Below are 6,168 nucleotides of genomic sequence, written 5' to 3'. Positions count from 1 at the left end.
GCTTTGCGCCTTTCCTGGAACTCACTTGGTAGCCCAGGCTGGCCTCGAACTCACAGAGGTCCGCCTGGCTCTGCCTCCCGAGTGCTGGGATTAAAGGCGTGCGCCACCACCGCCGGGCTTGGTTTGGTTTTTGTTTGTTTTTCCAGAGAGAGAGTTTCTCAGTGTAGCCACCACTGCCAGAGTTTTTTGTTTTGTTTTGTTTTTCAAGACAGGGTTTATCTGTGTAGCCCTGGCTGTCCTGGAACTCGCTCTGTAGCCCAGGCTAGCCTTGAACTCCAGAGATTCCCCTGCCTCTGCCTCCCAAGTGCTGGGATTAAAAGCGTGGGCCACTACCACCCAGCTTTTGGTGTTTTTTTTAGTTTATTTTCATGTGTGTGGGGGGGGGTGTTTTGCATTCACGTCTTTCTAAAAAGTATTTGTTTTTATTTTTAATTACGTGTATGGGGTGGGGATGGGGGTGTGCACAGGCGTGCTGGTGCCTGCAGAGAGCGGAAAGGGCTTTGGAGCATGAGTTACAAGTGATTATGAGCCACTTGACTTGGGTGCTGGGAACAAAGCTCGGTTCCTTTGGTTTAATTTTTTAAATTATCTCGTTTCTGTGTGAGAGAGAAATGGGAAGGATAAAGGCAGGTACAACTGCAAAGCTATTGTAGCTTTGTGGACAATTAGTACTGAAGAGTCATTGAACTAGAGTAGGAGCAATAGACATGAAATACTGGAAGACTTCAGGTATGTAGGGTGTGTTGGATAACTGGACGCAGAACGTAAGGGGACCGAGGAAATCCAGTTGCTCTGGCTAACAAAACATTGTGAATAACAGCTCGGCTTTGTTCTAATTCTGGTTAAAGCGTTCTAATGGCAGTTTAGTGTGGTGGCATGATCTATAATCTCAGAATTTGGGAGGCTGAGGCATGAAGATCTCTTGAGTTTCAGGCTAGCCTAGACTATATAACAAAATTTTGTCCAAAATAAAAAGGGTGAAAATCAACAATGATTAAAAAAAGCATTCTAACAAAACAAAAAAAAAGAGAGAGAGATAGACTATAATCACACAATGGCCCCAAGCAAGAATTTCACAGTGAGCTATTTTGTAGTGCAAGAAAATGAAATGATTATTATTTTAGATCACTAATCATAGAGTAGCTTGTTAAAAAAAAAAAAAAAGCATTCTAGTTCCAATTCTTTCATGAAGGATCCTAATTTAGAACACGGTGGATCAATAAAGTGTTTAAGAAAAGCGAAATGGGCCAACCTAGTCTACATAGCCAGAACTGTATATATATATATATATATATATATATATATATATATATATATATATATATATATACACATACATATATATATATATATTGCATCTTTGGGAAAACTAAATCTATTAAGGCACATCTTATTTTTTAAATTAGCCCAGGAACCTTGTCCTATATGTTATTTATGTGTTTTATGGATATAGTAATAGGGATTGTTAGTCCCACGTTTATGACAGCTCAAAAAAAAAAAAAAAAGAAAGAAAGACTATTTGGGCACTCCTTAATTTAAGTTTACCCACTTTTGTTTTTGTTTTTCAATTAGGCGTTAACTTGCAATTCCGAGAAATAGGATTAGCCACCAGCCACATACAGACGCACTCATCACAGAAATGTGCACATTCCTTACCTAGAGAAATTCACCAGTAGCTCAGAATGTGTATACTTCCATAGACGACTATTTCATCTTCTTGGCGTGTCATGAGATTAGGAACGTCTTCTCGTTTACTCTTAGAATTTAACACCTTCCCTTCTCCTCTCTTCTATTCCGGTTTTTTGCAGTTTTTTTTTCTTAATCCTTTTTTTCCTCTGCGAGAATTTTCACTTTTACCTTTAAGAGTATAATTCTTTCATATTAGTTTATTATCAATCTATTGGTCATATTTTCTTTTTAGAAATAAAATAGTGAATAACTAAAAAAAAGCAAATGTATCTGAACACTTCTCAAAGGGGAGAAAAAGAGGGCCAATTTCCATCTGCCCGGCTAGCTCAGTCGGTAGAGCATGGGACTCTTAATCCCAGGGTCGTGGGTTCGAGCCCCACGTTGGGCGGCAGTCTTTTTTTTTTTTTTTTGTCTGAGCGAGCAGCTCAATTTACTCTCAAATGTTCGCGGGTCATCAGAGAACACTTTTAACTAAGTTGGATTCCTAAACACGGCTAATTAAAATGCTTTCAATATTCATCGTCTCTGCGGCGATACGGTCCGCAAACTGCGCTTGCGCACTCCAGAGCCCAGGTTCACGCCCACGGCTCGGGGTTAAACCAGAAGCAGAAACTTAAGACATTTTTAAGACTGCTTTTTCTGTGCTAGCTTTCATAGCTGCTGGTAGCAGGAAGTTTCTTTTTTCCTAGTAAAACTGTAGGCCCTGATTTTGTCTGTTATTTTCGAAACACAAGAGATCTGGTGTCAAAACAGTCGTAAGTGCCGCAGGGCACGGAAAGAACTAACTTCCTGATTTGCAGCGGTTCCCCAGTCACTCCGGCTCTCCTCCGGTCGAGGCAGGGCTGCTTCGGGCGACGCGGGAGGGAGATCCCCGCGCCCTCCCCGAGCGCTGTCTTCCCCGCGGTCCGATGTGCACCGGCAGCGCGCAGCGTTTCTGGGGAAGTGCGGAACCTTCGGCGCTGCCCTCGGAGACTCACCAGGGAACTGATGTGAGCATGGCAGCCCGATCGATGTGCGAGAGAAGCCCAAGTAGCTTCTTCCCTGCCCGCTGACAGCGTGGGCTCCCGAGAAAGGCACCCCGAGCCCCGGAGACTCCTGGGCGAGCCAGGTCCCCCCCACCCGGGGGTCCAGCTCCTTCCTCCGCCCGCCGGCCTCGCTGAGCTGCGGACCGACGGACGGACGGACGGGCCGACCGCGGGCTCTCTCCCTAAACCGGTGGGATTTCTTCACGGCCCTTCCCTTCAGCGTGCGAAGATTCTGCTCTTTATCCTAAAGCAAACCGAAAACAACCCTTCCCCTCCGCACCGTCCCTCTGAGAACTCTATGTAGACCAGGCTAGCCTCGCACTTCGAGAAGTGCGCCCGTGTCTGTCCCCCGACCGGCCGTGGTCACCACGCCCGGCTCTCGGGTCTCTCCAGCCGTCCACCCCGGCGCCGCGTGTGGTGGCTCACCCCGTAATCCCAGCACAAGGGAGGCTGGGTGGGGCACAAGGCTTGCTCGCTCGCTCCAAATTGAAGTCAGCCTGGGCTTAGACTCAAAAGAAGAAAGAAAGTGGGTGGGGTAATTTGTGATGTTGACCTTGTTTCAACGATGGGCAGCTGAAAGGCAGGACAAAACCACAGTTGGCAAGAAAGGGGTATTTGGTGCTTTGGGTTGGACAGTGACCCGCTTGCTCTGTAAGAAAAGGGCAAAAAAACTCAGACCATTAATGCGCCGGGGCTTGATCTCTCACCACTTTCCGGTGCCGGGTCTACCTTTTCCTTTTCCCAGCCAACTCTAGCCAGGCGTTCACGTCCTTCTCATGCTCCTCACCAGTCATCAACCTGCTCGTTAAAATGCCATCATCGCCACTTTACCAAACCTAACAGTTAATTGCCATGCCTAATCCATTGGCCTATCAGAAACACTACAAACGATCACTTCATCCTGGCTCTACCTCCCGCCAACTTCCAGCACTCCAGACGCCTCCTTAGTCCTTCTTTTCTGTCCTATCTCCTAACTTGCGAGTGCCCACGGATGAGCTCACTTTCTTGCTAAATTTGCACAGCCCCCCCTCTGTAAATTCTAGTAGAGTACTTGCCGGGCCCCTCAGAGCATGCAGCGGGGTTCTGCGGAAGAAACTTTTTATATAGCCTTGTTGGGCTGCTGTGTACAGTATTCGTTATAAACTATTTCTGACCAGTTTTAAACCAAACAGCAAATGCCCAACCCACCGGCCTTCTCCTGACTGTCTCCCCATACTCCCTTGGTGGGCTCAAGCTTATAGCTTTTTGCTTAGCATTCCTCACTTGATATTGATAGGCCAGTTCTCCTTCTAAAATATGGGGGGGGGGGATCAAGACAGGGTCTCACGGTGTCACCCTGGCTGGCTTGGAATTCGGTATGTAGATCAGTCCCTGAACTCACAGACCTGCCTGTCTCTGCCTCCTGAGCGGCTGGGATAGAGGCGTGCTGCGCCATGCCTGGCAGGAAATTATATTTTGTGAGTTAGGATTTCTCTGTATAGCTCAGGCTTGGCTTGTGGCAATCCTCATGCCTCAGTCTCCCAGCTGCCTGAATTACAACTCCAAAGGTCAAACCTGAATAGCCATCTGGATATCTAGTTAGCCTCGGACTCACTGTGTTACCCAGGCTGCCCTCAAACTCATGGTCCTCCTGCCTCAGCTTCCCTATTGCTGGAGTTATATATGTGCTATTACGTCCAGCTGAAACTTGTCTGAAGACTTGTTTCTCTGGCAGTTTTCCCGTTCTTTGTGGTAATTCTAGTCTCCTAGTTATGTGGGCCCACAACCTCGGTGCCATCATTGATAAGTCTCTCTCCAACTCCATAATGAAAGAGCCCTTCAGTGACTCAGGCAGGCCCTTCCACACTACCTCCCTACACCCCATCCCTGACTGAGGCCATGGCCACGTGGAAGGGGAGATCCCGCAGAGCATGGCAGCTGCCTTGATTCTGGAGGGTCAGCATCTGTGCCTTTGACGGTCCTTTTATGGAGTGTTACCTTTTGTGTTCCCTACCTTCTGTTTAAAGCATGTAAGTCTTATCTGAATGCTTCCTTGAAGGTTCAAAGTCTATGCAAAACTTGGTTGTAATCCCAGCACTCAGGAGGCAGAGGCAGGCGGATCTCTGTGAGTTCGAGGCCAGTCTGGTCTACAGAGTGAGCTCCAGGACAGGCTCCAAAGCTACACAGAGAAACCCTATCTCGGGGGAAGGAAAAAAAAAACAAAAAACAAAAAAAAACCTTCGTTGTGGAAGGACTCAGAAAACTGTCCTGTGACTGGGAATTGCTTTGGCATTTGTCTCTTTGGGGAGCTTCAGGTAAGAGGTTTTGTTATGTAGAAACTGACTTGCTAAAGTATAAATTGTATAACAATAAAAAGCCTTTTGCAAAGTTACAGTCAGTTCATCAGAAGCTTACTCCTCTGTGGTGCAAAGGCTAAATATTATCCTAGAGTGACCCCGTCTCTTCCACGGACCTGTGTGAAACTGAGCCCTACAGTCACGTGACTAACCTTGGCTAATAAGTAATTGGAAAGCGTGATACATTATCAGTGAGTACTTACACTGTGGAGCCTGGAAGACATAAAATAAGTAGGTAGTCTGAGTTCTCCACACCTACCATACCCCCGCTGGGGAAGCTATGTGAGTTAGACCATGTGGGGGGAGAGAAGTCATGAAGGTCATTGGGCATCCACATTTACCCAACATCTTCCACTTCAGAACATGAATTAAACACTTAGTGACTATTCTCAGCTAGATATAGGTAAATAGAACTTCTAAGTTTATCTGAATTTCTAACTCACAGGACCACAAGCAAATAAAATTCTCACTTTAAACCATGAGGTTTGGGCCAGGAGGTGGTGGAGCACACCTTTAATCCCAGCACTCAGCAGGCACTAAATGTTAATACTTCAACTTGTCTTTTGGGGGACAGAATTCAGCCTAAGAGTAGTCAATCCTTAACCTGTCACTCGGAATTTGCTACTTTGTAGTAATTATATAAAGCTCTAGAATAATCAAATTTTGTTTTATATATTAAATGATGAAAATTTTGATTCTTTTAAAAATTAATAATCCAGCCGGGAGGCAGTGCCGAATGCCTTTAATCCCAGCACTCAGGAGGCAGAGCCAAAAGGATCTCTGTGAGTTCGAGGCCAGCCTGGTCTACAGAGCAAGATCCAGGACAGGCACCAAAGCTACGCAGAGGAACCTTGTCTCAAAAAACCAAACCAAACAAAACAAAAAAACAAAAAATCCAAATCCAACAAAGTCAGTACGAAAGCAGAATGAAGGTTTTTTTGGGTATGGGGGCAGTGCTAGAATCTCACTATACAACCCAAGTTGGTCTTGAACTCCTCGGCTCAGGTGATCCCACCTCTGAGGATCAGGTGTCTGCCAGCATGTACAACTAAGGTTTTAAAAAGTATTTCCTGCAAAAAGAGATGTTGGTGAAATGGAGAATTCCTGTAATTGAGTAG

The 6,168-nt window shown here is 45.9% G+C and overlaps 1 non-coding gene across 1 annotated transcript; it reads left to right on the top strand.

Annotated features, from left to right (window-relative positions):
- Positions 1-2,004: 2,004 nt before the first annotated feature.
- Trnak-cuu lies at positions 2,005-2,077 on the top strand. Its single transcript has one exon. It is a non-coding gene; the product is annotated as a tRNA-Lys (tRNA).
- The last annotated feature ends 4,091 nt before the right edge of the window (positions 2,078-6,168 follow it).

The sequence above is a fragment of the Peromyscus leucopus genome, chromosome 14 (genome assembly GCF_004664715.2).
Source record: "Peromyscus leucopus breed LL Stock chromosome 14, UCI_PerLeu_2.1, whole genome shotgun sequence".
Taxonomy (NCBI): Eukaryota; Metazoa; Chordata; class Mammalia; order Rodentia; family Cricetidae; genus Peromyscus; species Peromyscus leucopus.
This window is presented reverse-complemented; position numbering and strand designations above follow the sequence as displayed.